General features: G+C 41.4%; 1 pseudogene; it reads right to left on the reverse strand.

The window, feature by feature from the left end:
- Nucleotides 1-14,843: 14,843 nt before the first annotated feature.
- On the reverse strand, nt 14,844-21,269 carry LOC139028153 (zinc finger protein 596-like; annotated as a pseudogene).
- Nucleotides 21,270-21,313: the final 44 nt, after the last annotated feature.

A 21,313-nucleotide genomic window follows, 5' to 3' on the forward strand; every position in this document is an offset into this window, starting at 1 on the left:
TTGTAGTTTTTCAAGGTGGCTCTCATTTMGACTGTAGTCTTGTGGTGCGCGTGGAAGAGGAACTTCGTTATTTATCTCCGGTATTGAACATACTATTCTCCGACTTAAATTMMATCTTTTATTTACATATTAGGGTACCTGAGGATTGATTAGAAACGTTGTTTGACTTGTTTGGACYAAGTTTATTGGTAACTTTTGGGATTGTTTTGTCTGCATGTTGAACGACTGGAACGGGTGGATTACCGACATGTAAGAAGTGGTTACCCTTGATGTCCAGCAGTCAGTGGTAAGGCAAACTGCAGTAGCTTTTTGGACTCTTTCCCGCACTGAAGACTGTGTGCTCTCGTACAGTTGTGGAATAAGGGATTTTGAAAGGTTTTTCCTGCTTGGAATTGTGTACATTGGATTTAGACTATTGCTATAAAACCTCTGTCCTCCACGATCGAACATGGCTAGAAYTCGGTGGCAATCATTTTAGCCAATGCAATATCAATTTGGCCTTGTTTTGCTACAGACATAGACCTTGGCATAAACTGGTCCATAGAAGACTCCACGTGTGGAGGTGCTGGCTCGCCCACTATCACTAGCAGGCCCGCTAGATTCTCGAAGCTCCGCTACAGCTAGCTTCACAGTTGGGTGCACAGTTCGCATATGCCAGTGTAGGTTGTGCGCAGAACCGGCTTTATATGAGATTTTGTTTTGGCAAATTCTACACCGTGCTCTAACATTGTCTACATTATTAAAATGCATACAAATGCTACTGTGCTTCCGACTCATTTTCCAGCTGTTGTTTTCACAGCTGTCCTTCCTCTCTCTCCTCGGCTGCTAAGTGTGTGACTGTGAGTGAGTTGGCTCGGCCCTCCCTCACGCATCTTTGGTTCATTGGTTGACACTGCATGTCTGATTGACAGGAACAACAGGCGAGGCTGAGCAGACAGTCAGAACGAATGTGTGTGCGCTTGAGCATTTAGGCCTATATTAATTTATTTATATTTTCGTTCTTTGAATTAGTTAATTCTATTAATTTAAATCTTTTGATTATTCATGTCTTAATTTTTTCATATTTTTATAAATAGATTCGGGTCTTCTGATATGCGAGCCGGTTCCCAACGTTCACCTACAAGACCCGGGTCTTAGAGCRGACTCGTTCGTGAATGACCCATCACTATGTGGTAATAAAGACTAGACTTGTAAATATTATTGTAATGTCCTGTCAAGAGATACGGACCTCTTGGTGTAATGGTTAAAATAATGCAAACTATATACACTTCCTAGTGTTAAAAATAATATGTATGGTGTTATGCAATAGCACTGACAAAATGTAACAGCATCAGCACTAAGCACAGTGTTAATTTAACATTCAAAAGTGCAGACCCATATAGACACTGGCCCAGTGTTAAATGTAACACTGTTGATTTAACACTGGAGAATTTGCTGTGTGTTCTGATCATGTATGATGATGTCACGGGAATGCAGGCAGTCATGTAGCAAGCCAGAAAAGCTCTTAGCAACACTCAACTGACCCTGAAATAAGACCGTAATCGCCAATCAGATATTTCAATATCAACATCATCATATCCCCTTATCACTGCAACCTTTCAGTTGATTGACACACCATCGCTGAAACCAAAAAGATTATAGACAGATTATGGTCACAGATAAAATTGATTGAGATATGCTCAGTTTCCCTGTTGATGTGTTTATCCTGCTTCCATGGATGAGAGACCAAGGTCAGATCAGAGCAGTCATCCTGGGTGGGAGGTTCAGGTTGGATGTCTTTTGTCTGCAGTCGTATGTGGAGCAGATTGTTCCACTATGAAGTGTTCATCTATAAAAGCGTGACCCTGAGGTCAGGGTTGGGGTACGACACAGTGATTTATGATCATACAGAGAGCAGAGCACAGAGAGAGGAGCCAGTATCATCCACCCGCTGATGAAGACATGATGGAACAGACATGGAACCATCAGGAGTTCTGAGTTCCATGACGGAGTGAGAAAGAGAAAGACTGTATGTCTATTTGTATGAGATCTAACCTGAAACACTGATGTAATTCTTATGGGACTCGAGATGAACAACGAAATGTTGTCATGTAGTTCTGGATTGGAATTATGAAATTCTTTAAGGTAGAACACTCCAAATTTTGCACAGTAGGCTAAACATAASCAAATGGTTATCAATCTCAATGTTTAAACATGAACTTATTCCAGGCATTCAGTATATTTCTAGAACAACCCAAGGCGAGTAGGCTACAATACAGATGCCACTTGTCACTGTTTCAAACACCAATCGGTTAGATTTAGTTTTACCCCCCCCCCCCAGCCCCCTGAGTGACAGCCTAATAAGAGCTGAAGTAATGGTGTATGTAATCAAGTCTAAATTACAGCCGTAACTCACCCAGCACAGAAGAGCCCTAAAGGCCTGCCTGGAGGCCAGCCAATCAGACCGGAGAACTAATCACAGCCTCTATAGCAATACGGACCTAGAGCTAATGAACTTTGGTCTCTAGCTGATGACCTCACCGGACTGGTAATTTACATCAACCAGGAACTGTTATTAACTTCTCTCGGTGATCAGGSMGGGGGTGMGMGGGGGGGGGGGGGCAGTCTCCCATTTATTTACATCGATAGGAGGCTGAGGCTGTTCCATCCAGTGATTGCTGCCAGAGAGACACACCCTAGAGCAGTCAGTGTCAGTGGGGGGAGGCTGCAAGCTGCACCTCACCTTAATTAGTCTCTGAGATTCACAGAGGCTTAGTGGAGAGTGTGTGCCAAAGAGTGTGTGTGTGTGTGTGTGTGTGTGTGTGTGTGTGTGTGTGTGTGTGTGTGTGTGTGTGTGTGTGCGTGCGTGCGTGCGTGCGTGCGTGCGTGCGTGCGTGCGTGCGTGTCTGTGTCTGTGTCTGTGTCTGTGTCTGTGTGTGTGTGTGCGTGCCAGATGACCCTGGTGTGAAATGGAGAGATAAGAGATGCAAAGCAGATCAGGCCAGACACTTAAGGAAAGGAAAAGCTCTTCTTATACCACTGTGGGGGGAGTGTGTGTGTGTACTTTTAGCCATAAGCGTGTCCTTGGTGACCCTGTAGGTCCTGTCATCCACATCCTGTTTGTTTATGGTTGGGGTTTATAATGAGGGAGGTGGTCCTCTCTCACCCATTCATACTGCGATCCGCTGTTATGGTCTTATTGTGCTGTAGTGAAATACAGGTCATGGTCCAACGATCAATTGGGACGTTTCTGTTTGAACAAAGCTAAGGGTCATTCCTCATTTGTTGGGATGATAAATTAATGAATTTCACCAAATAATCACAAGTCGTTCGTTACTATGGGCTGAACCCTAACTTGAGTTAGCATTTAGCCCTTGTGGAAATACATCATCCTAGTTCCTCACATCCTTCTTTATATCCTTCCTTCTATCCCTCCTTCACTAGATCCTTCATTCTTTCCATCCTCCGTTACATCCCTCCCTTCCTACATCCTTGCTGAGTATATATATATTTTTGTTTTTGTTTTATTTAACCTTTATTTAACTAGGGAAGTCAGTTAAGAACAAATTCTTATTTACAATGACGGCCTAGGTAAATATACCTTTCTCCCGGACCTTAAAAAGCATTCCCAGCAACTCTACAAGTAGATGACCATTCTCAGAAGCCCGGTGGATCCATGACTCTTAGCCCATCTCCTCCAGCTCTCAGAGACAGACTGAAGGCTAATTGGCTAGGCTGACCCTAATTGGCCCGCTGCCAGGTGTAAGGCTATCATGGCTGCATCTCTAGGCTGCAGTAGGGCTGAGCTCCACTAGTCAACTTATCTGATCTGCACTTCTGTGACGAGGTCCAGAGACTTGGCGCATCAGAGCATGTAGAGTMTCAGATTCTGGATGGATTACACTGGAGTTTGTCCTACTCCTGAGGACAGTTAAGGTTAGGAGCACCACTCTCCTTTAGGTAGACTACTAGAATAGAATAGAATAATGTTCTATTCAACATACACACACCCTATCTCACTGTACGCACGCATGTGCATACATACACACACACTCGTACCAGTAACAACTCAACCTCCACCCCTACTGTGTGTCAGTGGGACCCCATGCCGCCCCTTGTGGAAAGCAGGTTAATGTCTGTGCCTGGCCCAGGGCTCAGAGCTCACTGCTCTCTGTTAAGAGCTCAGTTAGAGGAGGATTACTACCTGCTGAAATGTCTGCCCTCATTTCCTGGGATTCCTAACACATCAGCTAGCATTGTTTAATGTTACTCTCCTGTTCAGAGAGGGGATTACAGGGAGCTCTGGGAGGGGGGAGATTATGTAAGGGCAAGACTGTTATCCCAGATACATCTGTTATCCTCCCTGCATTTGTTCAGGAAACTCACTAAATGGGATTAGTTTAGATTAGGGAGTGTGGCGATATGGGTGGAAAACTCTGGGTGTCCTCCTCTGGATTCACCTTTGATATCTCTCTCACACTCTCATACTCTCTCACACACACGCTCACACACACACACCTTTCCTCCCCTTTGTCTCTCTTTGAGCTCAGTGTCAGTGGGTGTATCAGCAGGACAGAATATTAAGATTACAGACTCATCTCTTGGATTTAAAATGTTAAAAGTTATTTTTGTCTGTCTCTTTTCGCTTATAATATCCTCATACTATTGTCTCATGATTTCAAATCGAGCAGATTAACACCCCCCTGACCTGTAATCTTAGATTGGGATTGGACTCAAAATGTGTTATCTGTCTCTCATAGCATTATATGCAAAAAGTATTTAAAAGATAGGCTTTTATATATAAACGTTTTAGAGAATGTTTATAGTTTTATACAGATTTTATAGAATTTCCAGCAAACCCAGTAAATATTCTGGATGGTAGATATTTKTTTTTTGTAAAATATTCCAACATAGATTTTTGGTTCATTAATTTCCATTCCCTACCCCCACAGCCCAGCCCAGTACCCTACACTACCCAGCCTCACTCATTCCACACCTCAGTTTCCATTTATCCCCATCCCGTTCTATACCCCCAAGCCCCAACACCCACAGCCAATGACCCACCACCCAACCCAACTAGGTCATCCGTGGTGGGGGGCTGTTTCATTGCTGCCCCCTACCTCTCCACACACCCATCCCATCCCCTCCCCTCCCATCCTCAGTCCCTGACAGCAGCAAGTATCAGAGACTGATGACCCTGTTCATTTAGCCAGGCCCCGGGGACCTCCCCTCATTGTCCCTAATAGGATACGCAAGCAAACACACACACACACACACACACACACACACACACACACACACACACACACACACACACACACAGTGTTCCTAATAGGATACGCAAGCACACACACACACACACACATACACAGTGTCCCTAATAGGATGTGTTCAACATCAGGCCACACTACAGGGGAGACCCCCAGCTCATTCTCTTCAGGTTTCTCTTCATAATGACCCCCCACTAAACAAAGGCAGTCACCCTCCTGTTCCTCCCCTGTCAAAATGCCAATTTTCCAGATTATGATATGTACTAATGTACTGTACAGTAGACAGGGTTTGGTTGTATTGTTTTGTCAGTTCTAGTATTGATAAGGTAATATATACTAATTGTGCAGCCAATGATTCATAATATTGCAACATCTACCAACCACATGCACACTTGACAGGYAAACACGCAAGGCAATTGGTCATATTTTGTATGAATATATGATGAAGTACACACCCTCTCCAGTTACCGTGWCCAACCAACCATCCCTTATCATACTGTTGGACTATTCCCTGCTTGTTAAAGGTCCAATGCAGATGTTTTTATCTCAATATCAAATCATTAATGGATAWAAATGATGTACCTTACTTGGATTGTTTTCAAWTAAAATTGTCAAAAATAAACAAAACTAGCTTCTTAGCAAAGAGCAATTTCTCAGGCAAGAATTTAGCTAGGACTGTCTGGGAGTGGTCTAATTTATCGTCTGGTGATGTCACCAGGCAGGCCAAAACTCCATTCCACCAAAACATGCTGAAATTTCAATTTCAAACAGCTCTTACACTAAAAGGGCATTACCATAATTTTCACAGTATTATTCCAACCTCATATTATGGAAATATATACAGTGCATTCAGAAAGTACTCACACCCCTTGACTTTTTCCACATTTTGTTGTGTTACAGCTGGAATTTTAAATAGATTAAATAGAGATTTCTATCACTGGCCTACACACAATATCCCATAATGTCAAAGTGGAATTATGTTTTTAGAATTTTTTATAAATGAATACAAAACGAAAGACTTAAATGTCTTGAGTCAATAAGTATTCAACCCCTTTGTTAATGCAGCCTAAATAAGTTCAGGAGTAAAAATGTGCTTAAGTAACATAATGAGATGCATGGACTCACTCTGTGTGCAATAATAGTGTTTAACATGATTTATGAATGGCTACCTCATCTCTGTACCCCACACATTCAATTATCTGTAAGGTCCCTCAGTCGAGCAGTGAATTTCGAACACAGATTCGACCACAAAGACAAGGAGGATTTTCAATTCCTTGCATTCAAAGGCACCTATTGGTAGATGGGTAAAAAACAAAAAAGCAGAAATGGAATATTCCTTTGAGCATGGTAACGTTATTAATAAAATGTTCGATGGCGTATCAATACACATAGTCGAGGGTGCTGCACTGAAAAATCAMAATGAAAATAAATATATTAATGACAAAATAACATTTCAAAAGTTGTGCACTGGGCCTTTGTCCTGTATTAGRAGACTGATATAGCCATCTGTAGTGCAGGCAAAAAAATTCTCAGCCCCCCCACCACTGTCGGTGAAAAAATCACAGCACCCCCAACCCCAAATATCTTCCAGAGGCTATGCGGAGAATCACCTTGCAGTTATCTTTCCAAGAAAATTTACTTCATTATGATTAAGCTATAGGGTACTACATTGTGTGTAAATAAATATTGATAATGGAAAGAAGTGGAGGAACAATTCTTGGATAGCATTTCAGAATTTGCCAATAAATTGGTCCACATGGGAAAAAAATATAAACGATTGGAATCAAGAATTAAAAAGAACTGATGTTGGCACAAGATGTAGGGAAAGTTGGAGCATAACTAACAAAATTACAGTTAACAAAAATGTACGCAGTATAAACTAATGTATATAATTAATTATACAAGAGACAAAATTCACAAATTTTACAGCACAACGGCAGAGTCATGTGTAAAACTAATAATGGCTCAATAAACCACGCTTTCTGGAAATGCTAAAGTACAGAAGTTATGGGTGGTTCTAGAAAGTTGGTTTACAATGTAAACGTACTATAAATCCATCTGTCTGCATGTTGCAACCTGGTCTCAGAACATTTCGTATTATTCCATATGTAAATCTGAGACATTCCATTTAGTGTGATATGTTACGTTTTGTAAATGGTATGTATTAATTTGTGGATGTCCATCAACCATTTCATAAGATATGTTACGAATTACAATTRGTATGATACATTACGAATTTGCAAAACATGTTATACAGTGGGGAGAACATGTAACGATTGTCGTCGGGAGAAGGAGAGGAGGACCAAAGTGCAGCGTGGTACGTATCCGTAACTTTTAATCAAGATGAATACACAAACAAAAACAACAAAACGACCAACGAACAGTTCTGACAGGTGCAACAAACACTAACCAGAAAATAARCACCCACAAACACAAGTGGGAAAACAGGCTACCTAAGTATGGCTCTCAAGCAGAGACAACGATAGACAGCTGCCTCTGATTGAGAACCATACCAGGCCAAACACATAGACATAGAAAACCTAGACCTACAACATAGAATACCCACCCACATCACACCCTGACCTGTTGGCAGCAGCCACTCAATGTTAGTGATGGCTGTTTAACAGTCTGATGGCCTTGAGATAGAAGCTGMTTTTCAGTCTCTCGGTCCCTGCTTTGATGCACCTGTACGGACCTCGCCTTCTGGATGATAGCGGGGTCAGGCACCCGGGGGTTAACTGCCTTGCTTAGGGGAAGAACAACTGGTTTTTACCTTGTCAGCACGGGGATTCGAGCCAGCAACCTTTTAGTTACCGGCCCAACACTCTAACCACTAGGCTACCTGCCAGGCTACCAACGTGGGTTGAGATGCAAACCAYAAATGTGATCATCATTGAAAAGGAAACGGTGCAATGCACACATACCATGGTGAGCGAGTGTTGCACCTTTTCCTTTTCAATAAATACTGATTAGCCATTTATTTGTCTCTGCCTGCAAATCGTCCCGCTCCTAAAAGGTAGGCTATATCCTATATGCAAAACGTAGCTCAAGAGAAAGTGTCCGCTCTCATCATTCTTGCTGCTTCAAGTTCAGTATCCATACGTGTAAGACCAAGTGCGTGTGTCGTCTCAATTAAATGAGTAGGCCTAGGCTATACTAATATATGCCCTTTAGCTGGCCTTTATCCAAAGCGACTTACAGTCATGTGTGCATACATTTTATGTATGGGGGGTCCCGGGAAACAAGCGCCATGCTCTACCAACTGAGCTACTGTACAAAGGACCACACTACAGCCTGTACATGGACGGAGAAGCATGGGACAGTTATCTTTCCAATGGAAATTATACTAAATATGATTAGGCTATAGTTTAWTACATTGCCTACAAATAAATATTGATCACCCATATTTGTCTCCTTCTGAAAATTGTCCCGCTCCTAAAAGGTAGGCTATAAAACGTACCTCAAGAGAAAGTGCAAGTGTCCATTCTCTCTCCAACTCTGCTCTCTTCAAACTATGTCTGGCTGATTGGCTGATACAACCCAGTAATACCGATAGCCTAATATATTGGGCCACGTGAGAATCTCTTTTAATTTAACAAAGCACTAATGTAATACTGTGGCAAAGCAATTCACGTTTTATCCTGAATACAAAGTGTTATGTTTGGGGCAAATCCAACACAACACATCACYAGTACATCTCTTCATATTTTCAAGCATTGTGGTYGCTGCATCATGTTATGGGTATGCTTGTCATCGACAAGGATTATGGAGAAATAGAATAGAGCTAAGCACAGGCAAAATCGGTGGAAAACCTGGTTCAGTCTGCTTTCGAAAAGACATTGGGAGACAGATTCACCTTTCAGCAGGACAATAACCTAAAACACATGGCCAAATATACACTGGAGTTGCTTACCAAGACAACATTGAATGTTCCTGATTTGCCTAGTTACAGTTTTAACTTAAATCAGATTGAAGGCTTAAAAATGGTTGTCTAGCTATGATCAACAACCAACTTGACAGAGCTTAAAGAATTTWAAAAATAATAATGTGCATCTGTAATCACTGCCAAAGGTGATTTTAACATGCATTGACTTAGGGGTGTGAATACTTATGTACATTAAARATGTATTTCATTTTCAATAATTTAGCAACATTTTCTAAAAACATGAGAAAAAATATATATTTAATCAATTTCGAATTCAGGCTGTAACACAACAAATGTGGAATAAGTRAAGGGTTAGGAATACTTTTTAAAGGCACTGAAAAAACACAAGAAAAACTCGTTTTTGACTGCACTGGGCCTTCAAGATTTTAAGAGCGAAGAGTATGTGTGTGTGTGTGTGTGTTTTCCCCCTATGGAGGCCAGCTGTAGGTAGTATATCCCCTGTGGGACTGACACGCATCTGACTGAGCTGTGGCATATGTCACTCGCCTCTAATGGACAGACACACACATGCACACACACACACACACTCACACACATTAGGGAGGAGAATGGCTATTTAATCCTCCCTGTCTGTGTTTGCTATTTTACATGCCATTCTTCTGAAGCCTCCATGTTAGTAACTGATAAAGGCTGATGAAGGAATGTTTGCAGAGCTTGACCCTATTGTGTCTTCAACACTGTTAGGATACTTAGCGACTGATTTACTGAGCATTTGCAACAATGTGATGTGTTTTCTTACTTCTTCATTTTTTTCTTGTTTATATGAAATGCCAGCATTGAAAAACAAGCTCTAGTATCCAACTAACAAAATTACTTATTGATGACATTGTGTGTTTACTGGGTATCAACACATGTACAACACAAAGGCTGCAACTCGCTGCCTACTGACAGTTGCAGACGGATCACACAGCCTGTGTAGCATAGCGTCCCCTCTATTCAGACGCCCAGAATAACCCTTCCTGCTTACAGCATCGTCAGGAGCTGACCGGCCAATCACACGCCAGGGTTTCTGACAGTGGAAACATGGCCGTTACCCCATGCTTTTTTCATAACCAGTGGTCCGAGACCTGTTAGTGGCGGCATAAAGAGAGAGCGACACACACTCACGCAGAGATACACACACACCACAGGACATGCTAGCTGTTGCATAAAGACAACCGCTAACAGTACATGGAGCAAGATCACAAAACCCCACACTAACAATCAGGTCTGCTTCTCCCACCCCCAGTCCCTAACTCCTGCCTACCTGGCTGGTACTCTGCACAAGGCCAGTTACCTCTTTTGAGCCTGTACAGCAGGGTTCCCAATCTTTGTTGGCCCACGACCCCATTTTGAGATGGTAAAAGTTGCACGAACCCACAATGTAAAAAAAYAAGTTAAGTAATCAACGGCCAATACTTTTTTATTTGGGGCTATGGCACTCTATTACAAATCAGTTTGTCAGTACTTTTGACAGTATTTCAATCTGAAGGAAGTGACTGAAATGCATCAGAAAGGTGTTGGGAGATTCAGAAGATCATCAGGCAATAAATAATGTTGTATGACCTTCTGTATTAGAAAAGAACATCATCATTGATGATGTTCTTTCCCCCCAGTCTAATTTAGTGCCTGGTATTGTCCATTCTGTTCCGTGTTCGGATTGATGGTATTGTAGAGGGAAAAAGCAGACACATATGTGTTCCTGAGAGTTTTATCTTGCAGTGATGGGGTCATAATATTTTGTAGCTTAAACCGTTCAAAAGATGGAGCACGTTTGTAGGAAGAAAACAGAAACCGCTCTGTTTATTACAACCACATCTAGCGGCTACCGACCAAGTGCAAGTTTCTCTTGCGACGTCATTTTCAAATCAGGTMACCCCACATGGGGTCGTGAATCTTAACTTGGGAGATGCTGCTGAACACTTAATGGGCCATTTGTACAGACTTTGCARTGGGTGAGGGTAAGCTGATCCTAGATCTGTGCCGTTGGGCAACTTCTATGCTGAACGGGAGGTAGATGTGTTATGACAGGCCAAGCCAGCGACTGTCAAATGTACTTTGTGCTTTGCGTCTCACCACGTCCTGCGCTCCTGAATCAAAACATAGCCTTAAAGACTGCAACAGAGCAAGACCAGAGCAGACCTTTACACATGCCTCAGTAGGAGTTCAGTAGGAGCTTCTTTTTTTTTTACCAACTTTTTATTTGTTTTGTCATTTTTTGTTGGGGTAGTTACAGATACATTATCCATTTCAATTTGTAAGTTTATATACCCGTAGGCTGCCACTCAAAATAAAAATAAAAGTAAGAAATACATATAGATTAAGTAATAATAAATTCTGTATAAACATGAAAATAGAAAAAGTGGGCCTCCACCCCCACCCAGCCAACATGTCCCGCACCCACTCAAGAAAACCATGTGTCCCACCCCTTCCCACCCCCACTAGCAAGTACGGTTGCTCGTCAGTCACCCCCCCAGACCACCCACCCCCCCTCCCAGCGACCAAAGAAAACKCTCCCCATACCACCCCTTCCCGATGGGCCTGAAAGCAAAGAAAGTAAAAAAGATTCAAATAGGTATCAGAAAGTATTCATACACCTTTACTTTTTCCACGTTTTGTTGTGTTACAAAGTGGGATAAAAATTGATTGAATTGTAATTTTTGTCAATGACCTACACAAAATACTCTCTAATGTTAAAGTGGAAGAAAAAAAAACATTTATGGGAAATAAAGTACTAATATAGTGTATCTTGATTAAATAAGTATTCAAACCCCTGAGTCAATACATGTTAGAATCACCGATGGTGAAATCCATAGATTAGGGATTAATGAATTTATTTCAATTAACAGATTTCCTTATATGAACATTAACTCTGTAAAATCTTTGAAATTGTCTCATGTTGCGTATTGCGGTGACGAAGGCAGAGATGTCAGGGACCCTTGTGGGCCACCAGAAACGTTGTCGAAGGCAGGCTAGTTTATGACGGGACCCTGGACGACAGGTCAGCCTGGAGGAATGAGCCTATTCCAGGGACCGGACTGGATTGGGGACAAGCAGCCGGTTAGTCGGGCCCCCTTCAGGTCCAGGCTGGGAGCGTTGTGCCTCGCGGACCAGGTTCTCAATACCCCAATCCACAGTGGCAGCAAGGCATGAGGTAGGGAGAATGGTTTCAGAGGTCGAGGGTGTGGCAGAGGAACTTTATAGGCGGGAGAGGGCGTCAAGCTTCACATTCTTAATTAATGACATTACTGTCAAGAATTGTTACCCCCTCCCTATTGAGCCAGTCAAATTGGAGTTAGCCTTGATCTGTCGGTTCGTTCCCTTGTGTGTTGGGCTTGATGTTTCTCTAAGATGTTTTGAGCCTCCTTGGCAGTGTTTTATTTTGCCAGATGGATGAAGCCGCATCTCAGGTTTAGCTTGCATAGCTGTGATCTCACCTCGTTGTAGGTCGCCCTGTTTCAACATCTCGGCACTCAGATCTAGGTATATGCTGATCCTCTTCTCAGCATAGGTCAGAGTCCCTGATACTGCTGAGTGGCCAACAATTTGCCCATTTGACATCAAAACTGTGGATTCTTACAATCATACACCAGGACCCATTGCGGAAAGGACCCGTGCGGTGCGCAATATTTATCAGCGGCATGGGACCCAGCTTCTCCTGCCCAAACAGTTCATAGAAAAGATTGCTCATGAAGGAAGTTGGGTTCCACATCAGTTTCAAGTCCTGTGACCCGCACATTTAATATACAGGAATGCTTTTCGAGTGATTCATCAGAAGTGAGCAGTGCAAGAGACTAATTTACCCGTTTTAATTTCAAGTAGAGGGGCATAGGTCATTTTCTCACGAACAATCTCTTGAATAGTAGAGGCCAACTATTTATGTTGTCAGGTGCTGAGAGTTGCCATGTTCCCACAAGTGAATTGTGAATGGACAGATTGTTCTAGCTGCTGGAGCGAAATAGACTTGATACAGTAGTTGTTCCTTYTAATAGAGTGAACATCCCACACATTAATACGGTGTTAAACACTGAGTGTATAAAACATTAGGAACACCTGCTTTTTCCATGACAGACTGACCAGGTGAATCCAGGTGAAAGCTATTATCCCTTATTGATATCTCTTTCCATCAGTGTAAATGAAGGGGAGACAGGTTAAAAGAAGGATTGTTAAGCCTTGAGACAATTGAGACATGGATTGTGTGTATGTGCCATTCAGAGGGTGAATGGGCGAGACAAAAGATGTAAGTGCCTTTTTAATGGGGTATGGTAGTAGGTGACGGTTTGAGTGTGTCAAGAACTGCAACAGTACTGGGTTTTTCATGCTCAACATTCTCCAGTGTGTATCAAGAATGGTCCAGCCTACTTGATACAACTGTGGGAAGCACATGGGCCTGCATCCCTGTGGAACGCTTTCCACACCTTGTAGAGTCCAAGCCCCGACAAATTGAGGTTTGATGTAGCTATAGCCATTTGACATGGTGATGTCTGTATTTTATAATATTTATTCATATTAAGGCAACAATGACCTTCTGGTTCAACAAATTATAAGAATGCACACACATTATGCACAGATAATGCAGGATGACAACAGGTCAGGGTCATTGAAAGGTCACCATAAAAATAACTGCTCACGAGGTCAATAGCTGCGTGTAACACACACACTGGCAGGCACAGGCACACCATTTCCCTTTAAATCACTAAGACAGGATTCTAAAGAAACACTACACATTACGATAGGAATTTCCTTTCAGAAGACATAATGCCATAAACACCATTTAGACCATCTGAAAAGTTGCCTCAGAGTATTTTGTGTTATTCTGTACGTAAATCGGATACACCCCATTTAGTATGATATTTACATTTCGTATGGGATGTATTCATTTGTGGATGTCCACATCCATTTTGTATGATATGTTACGAATTGCAATTCGTACAATATGTTACAAATTTGCTAAACTTATGATATGTTACGAATTCCAATTTGTTGTGGCTAACATTAGCTATGCTAGGGGTTAGGAGTTAGATTAAAGGGTTAAGGTTAGGGGAAGGGTTAGCTAAAAAGGTTAAGGTTAGAGTAATGGTAATGGTTAGCTAAGTAGCTTAAAAGTAGTAGAACAGTAGCTAATTGGTTAAAATTCTAAAGTTGTCTGTGATGAGATTCGAACCCGCATCCTTTGGGTTGCTAGATGTCATACGCCCACCCATCCAACCAGTAACCTCCTGTCTTAAGTAACCATACCAAATGTAATGGTTAGGATAACCCTAGCTAGATGAGGATTGGTTGGGGCCTAGGCATCTATCCTCCAGTCAGACAGATAGTTGTTCCATAGTAGCCAGGCAGGCTCAGCAATGCCAGGCTTTGTAATCCCCAGGCTGCCCAGTGCCCCATCTGTTCAATTACCTACTCCTCCCGTTTCACCATTACCACCCCATCTCCCTTTCATTTGGACGTGTGTGTGTGTGTGGCAGCATTCCAGGGAAGATGAGGTCTGGGTTTTCCCCATCTGAAATAGCAGCAGACCTAATGACCCCCTCTAATTGCACAATGTCAATATTGTTGCATTTTAAATCCCACAGCACTCATATATGTTGCCAGAGATCTCATAAAATATGCTAAGCGAGCTAGCTCAATACAGTGTGACTTGGAGAAGAGACGAGGATAAATGCATACAGACTCATTTGTATATGCTTTATTTATACAGAATATTAGCAGTTAAAGCTGAAGCAATAATGCTGGGGTAAAATGACAAATTCTCTAATTCGTTTTCTCTGCTGTTTGAGTGTCAACAAAAACACAAAAACAGGGAAACATTGATCTCATTTAGATATCAAAGCAAATCATTTGAGAGAAAAAAAAGTAATTTGCTCAGACATTCGCTTCAGAAATGAAACTCATAACCTCAGTGGYAAAAAAAGTATCCGGATGACATTGGAAATTGAGCTGATATAGATTGATAATAAGTAGAAAATCAATAACAGACTCCAACGACATGAACATCTCAGATTAGAATTTGCAGGATCAATACATTCACAGTGACACAGCAACACAATGACATTGTGATAGAGTTTGAGTACAGTCATAACATTCAAAGCAGATAATTTTCTTACCCCTATTTGTCCCCTTCATGTGGGGGAACATGTTTATATTTGGATATTTTTTATTTACCCTTATTTTACCAGGTAAGTTGACTGAGAACACATTCTCATTTACAGCAACGACCTGGGGAATAGTTACAGGGGAGAAGAGGGGGGATGAATGAGCCAAAAGGAAGCTGGGGATGATTAGGTGGCCATGATGGTATGAGGGCCAGGTAGGGAATTTAGCCAGGACACCAGGGTTAACACCCCTACTCTTACAATACGTGCCATGGGATATTTAGTGACAACAGTCAGGACACCCATTTAATGTCCCATCCGAAAGACAGCACCCTACAAAGGGCAATGTCCAAAATCACTACCCTTGGGCATTGGGATATTATTATTTTTTAGACCAGAGGAAAGAGTGCCTKCTACTGGGCCTCTTACACCATTTCCAGTAGCATCTGGTCTCCCATCSAGGGACCAACAAGGATCAACATGAAATGGGTCCATAAAAAAATGCATTGTACATTGACAGGGTGGTGCTAAATTACTTCCATTTAGCAGCACTGATTGTGTCTATTTGCATAGGCCTTCCCACAGATGTTACACATGAATGCTTTGACACCAATGTGCACACGCTCGTGATATGTTAGATGACTTCGATGGCTGAACATCTTCCCACATTGATCACACTCAAATGATTTCTCCCCTGTGTGAATGTGCATGTGAACTTTAAGAAGATGATTGCTAAAGAAACCTTTCCCATGGATGCTATAATGACATGATTTCTTCCCTGTGTGAGTGACCATAACATTTTGGGGGTTATAACAACTTGAACACACTTCCTCACAAATCTCACACTTGAAATAAGTATTTTCTTCACCACCAGTATGCTTGTTAATTTTATGTTTCTTTAGGATTCCGGATTGGGTGACCTGTGTGAGTTATCTTGTGTCTTTTGACATTACCTGAAGAATGAAACTTTTTGCCACAAATGTCACAAGAAAAAGGTTTCTCTTCCTTGTGTGTCCTCATATGTTTATTCAGATGGTTCCTTTTGACAAAACATTTGCCAAACACATCGCAGACCAAACTTTTTTTCTTTAGTTTCTCCAGGGTGTGTGACCACCATATGCTTTCTGAGCAGGTGCATCGCTGAAACGTTGTTTTGTCTTTACGAGTCATCATGTTTTTTTAAAGACACAGCGGTAAAGATCATCTTGCCACAGGTTCCACAGCAATAGTTCCTCTCCTCTGAATGTGTTTCCTCGTGATAAGCCAATACTTCTCTGGACTTTAAGATCTTTAGGCAAAAATAGCAGCTAAATGTCTTCCATACAATGCACTTGTGCCTCAAGTCTTTTTCCTCTACAAACTTTCTTTCATAAACTGCATGTGACCGTCTCCTCTGTTTTGTGAGCTTCCATGTGTGCCTGCAAAGTACATTCATGGCAAAACACTGCATCACAATCGGTACAACTGAAGGCTTTCTCTAGGTCTTTAATGGAACATTCCTCAAGCTGTTTGGCCAGATAAAAACATTTCCCACACTGAGCAGCTGTAGGGTTTTGTATGGGACTGAAGATGTCTTGTCAACCATTTCTTCTTGAAACATTTTTCACAATGGGAACAGATGAGGGGCCCCTCAGTGGCCGCATGCCCAGATTGGAAATCTTCTCCATCCCTACCTGGGTCTTGTTCATCTGGGTCTGATCCAGATGGGGCCTGAGGGTCAAGGTCAGGATGCTCTCTGGGATCAAACTCAGGGAGCCATCCATCTTCTGATGGAAGTGAGGACAGGGGGGGCAAGGCCAGGATCCTCTTCCTTATCTGACTCAAAAGAAGATCCCTCATCTGCAGCAGTGTCATTGTGGTTGTTGCTGTGCACATGCAGAAGAAACCAGTTTGATAAATCATCTGACTGTAGCAACAACAAAAATGTACTCTGTGTTGTGCTATTATTTATATTACACAGGAAACAGAAATGTTCTGTTTTAAATGTGCACTGGGAACACAACAATAAATACACTCACCCTTTACTGCTACTTTTTTTGTGTTGCTCCTCATAGCCAGAGGAAGTAGGGCTGCTGTGAGTGCTGCAGCATCCCAATAAAAATACATTATTTTGCCCCAAATGTTTTCCCCAAATTATATTACTCCTGCCTGAACAGACATACAGGGCCTTCAGAAAGTATTCAAACCCCTTGAGTTGTTCCACATTTTGTTGAGTCACAGCRTGAATTCAAAATCAATTAAATCGATTTGTTTTCCTCACCCATCTACACGCAATACCCCATAATTACAAAGTGAAAACATGTTTTTAGAAATGTTTGCAAATTTATTGAAAATTAAGTACAGATATCTCATTTACATAAGTATTCACACCCCTGAGTCAATACCTTGTAGAAGCACCTTTGGCAGTGATTACAGTTGTCTTTCTGGGTAAGTCTCTAAGAGCTTTCCACACCTGGATTGGGCAACATTTGCCCATTCTTTTCAAAATTCTTCAGGTTCTGTGAAATTGGTTGTTGATCATTGCTAGACAACCATTTGCAGGTCTCGCCATAGAATTAAGTAGATTTAAGTCTAAACTGTTACTCGGCCTCTTGGGAACATTCACTGTTGGTAAGCAACTCCAGTGTAGATTTGTGTATTAGGTTATTATCCTGCTGAAAGGTGAATTAATCTCCCAGTGTCTGGTGGAAAGCAAACTGAACCAGGTTTTTCTCTAGTATTTTTCCCATGATAAGCTCCATTCTGTTTCTTTTTAATCTTGAAAAACTCCCCAGTCCTTACCGATTTACAAGCATACCCATAACATTATGCAGCCACCACCATGCATGAAAATATGGAGTGTGATACTCAGTAATTAGTTGTATTGGATTTGCCCCAAACATAACACTTCGTATTCAGGACAAAAAGTGAATTGCTTTGCCACATTTTTAGCAGTATTACTTTAGTGCCTTGTTGCAAACAGGATGCATGTTTTGGAATATTTTTATTCTGTACAGTCTTTTCACTCTGTCAATTAGGTTAGTATTGTGGAGTAACTATAATGTTGTTGATCCATCCTCAGGAGAAAACTATCACAGACATTAAACGATGTAACTGTTTGAAAGTCACCATTGGTGAAATGGTGAAATCCCTTCCTCTACGGCAACTGAGTTAGGAAGGATGCATGTATCTTTGTAGTGACTGGGTGTATTGATACATCATCCAAAGAGTAATTAGTAACTTCACCATGCTKAAACGGATATTCGCTGTCTGCTTTWWAAAAAAACGTACCCATCTACCAATAGGTGTCCTTCTTTGCGAGGCATTGGAAAACCTCCCTGGTCTTTGAGGTTGAATCTGTGTTTGAAATGCATTGCTAAACTGAGGGATCTTACAGATAATTYTTTGTGTGGGGTACAGAGAAGAAGTAGTCATTCAAAAATCTTGCTAAACATTATTATTATTATTGGTCCATGTGACTTGTTTAGCACATTTGTACCGCTGAACTTATTTAGGCTTGCCATAAAAGGGGTTCAATAATTATTGACTCAAGACATTTCATTCATTATTCAGTCATTTGTACGGATTTCAAAAAAACTTTGTGTAGGCCAATGACTAAAAAATCTAAATGTAATCCTTTTTCAATTCAGGCTGTAACACATCTAAATGTGGAAAAAGTCGTGAATACTTGCTGAAGGCACTGTTGTATTATAGCCTAGCGCTGAGTGTTGTATTATAGCCTAGCGCTGAGTTTCTACTCTATAAATTGATGTTGTTTGGTAAATGTTTGCTTCGTTTCACATAGAGATAAAAATGTATTTCTACTTTTTAGCGCTTGGCTACTTTTGGTTTGTTCCCATTATAAATAAAACGTTGCTTCCACACAAGATTTGAACGTTTCTGACTTGCCTTAATGTTGCCAAATTCTGACCATCAACAGGTGATTTGCTTAATGACCGACTTTGAGGTGGATACTAAGACACAATGGACATCTGGTTTGGCGTTTAATGAAGTGTTAACAGACCCGTCTAATTAYCTAGATTATCCTATTGAAGGTTGGGCCTTTTACACATTTAAATCAATAATTCCAACAGTGTGCTTGCTGGCGTTACAAACAAATTAATGATGAAGCCTAGGCTTCCATCACATCCGTCTAAGGCTGTACCATAGCCACCTGTTGTCACCTCTGCTCCCGCGGACTCACGTCATTGATTGCCTCCCCTAGATCTGTCACTTCCTCATTTTCATTCCCGTGTCTACGTTGTTTTGTTTCTCTTGTCCAGACGCTGTTCTTGTTTAGTTTCATGTACATATGTATTATTAAATCCTGACCCTGTAATTGCTTCCTGTCTCCCAGCGTCTGTAGCATAAATGCCAACGTTTTGGAATGACAGTCGCATGGATCCTTGTTACAGCTCGAGCTATTGTGTTCTCATATTTTTGCGCCTCCAAAAATATATGCTCATTAGGAGTTAATGCATGTTATAGGGATCCCCTATGCACACATGTGTAAATAAAACCTATATTTAATATCCAAATATAAGCTGATTTCCCACTTTTAAAAGGGCCACAATAATAGCAATGACAACCTTGGGGGTGTAAATTCTGGGTTTGGAAAGCAGAAGTGCTCCTGAGTACAATATACCTACCTTTTACAGTGACATATATAGGAGATTGTGTTTGATGCAATATGCATGACCAACATGTAAAATGTACTGCGACACAACGTACAGAAAATGTTGTACGGTGCAATAGGCTATGTATGTCCAATATAAAAATGTACTGAACATCATGCAATCACTAGCAGTTCTGGGGGGGGGGGGGCCTGTGACAACAATTTGGACCCCCTTGTGGCCCCCCTAAATGTGGAGTATGAAATAATTTTTACCTAAAAATTAGTTATCATTCTTTTTTCCATTTGTTATTAGACAGAAAATGCAAATAAATTGTTGAATGAACATGATCTTTTGATTGCTAATGCCTGCAATGCAGTGAAGAAAACATTAACGTAACTGGCCCCTCTAACAGTACAACTGGCCCCAGCTTGGCCCCCCCAGTTGAATGGTCTAGAACCGCCACTGCATGCAATAKCAATGGCCTGAAAAACAATGGGATTTAAATGCATTATCTAAAGTTGATAACATTATAAATAATGTYTTGTTATTTGTATTACTGTTGTTAATATAGCTCTATAATCATTCATTAATGCTGTTGTCAATGCTATAACATTATGTGCCATTTTTTGTTTTTTATATTGTTAAAAAAAAATCTAAGTCTACTGACATTTTCTAATAAATTGTTACTAATTTCGACCATTTGTATAATTGTTTTGCATCGTCATTGCAGGATTTATATTTTGAGGTAAAATTGCCGAGTTCACCGCCTTACCAGAGCGCTACATGGTCATTCTGACGTCTGCATTTACGGCGATATGACCTCTGCAGAAGTCAGGGCATTCATGCTTCGTGGAGCAGCAGATCGCTGTTGTGAAGGAAGTGAGTTTGTGTTTATACAGAACCTCCCACCAACCAATAATTTCAATGCAGAACCCTCCGCATTGTTACAAAACTTGCGAGGCGCAAAGCGATGCGGTACAGAGCTCAATTTTGCCTCTTCGTGCCAGTGGCGACCAGTCCCCCCAAAAATTGTGGAGGCTAGCATGTTATTTTGGCATTAATACATGTCACATARCAGTTTGCAGACAATGTAAAAATATATATAATTGAGTTAATAAATCTGCATGCAAATATGGTCTCTTCGTTTTCTGGAGTAAGGGAGCTCCAAAATGCTGGTGTTTCAGCCTAGCTCAGTGCTTTCTGTGGTGGTGGGACAAGCCAGCAGAAAATACGMAGCAGTTGCGCTGTGATTGGCTCTGTTCTGTCGCACATAGAGACACTATGTCACRGCCAAGTCTAAGGGTAGAGCTCAGAAATTCAAGCCCCTTGGGTGCTGCCACAGAGTTACATTAGAAGTGCCCATCGAAGAAGGCTCAAGGTCATTGGCCACGTAAAATCACATATCTACAGTGGCTTTGATTGGACTGATCATGTCAACATCATACCTTC

The sequence above is a fragment of the Salvelinus sp. IW2-2015 genome, linkage group LG8 (genome assembly GCF_002910315.2).
Source record: "Salvelinus sp. IW2-2015 linkage group LG8, ASM291031v2, whole genome shotgun sequence".
Classification (NCBI taxonomy): Eukaryota; Metazoa; Chordata; class Actinopteri; order Salmoniformes; family Salmonidae; genus Salvelinus; species Salvelinus sp. IW2-2015.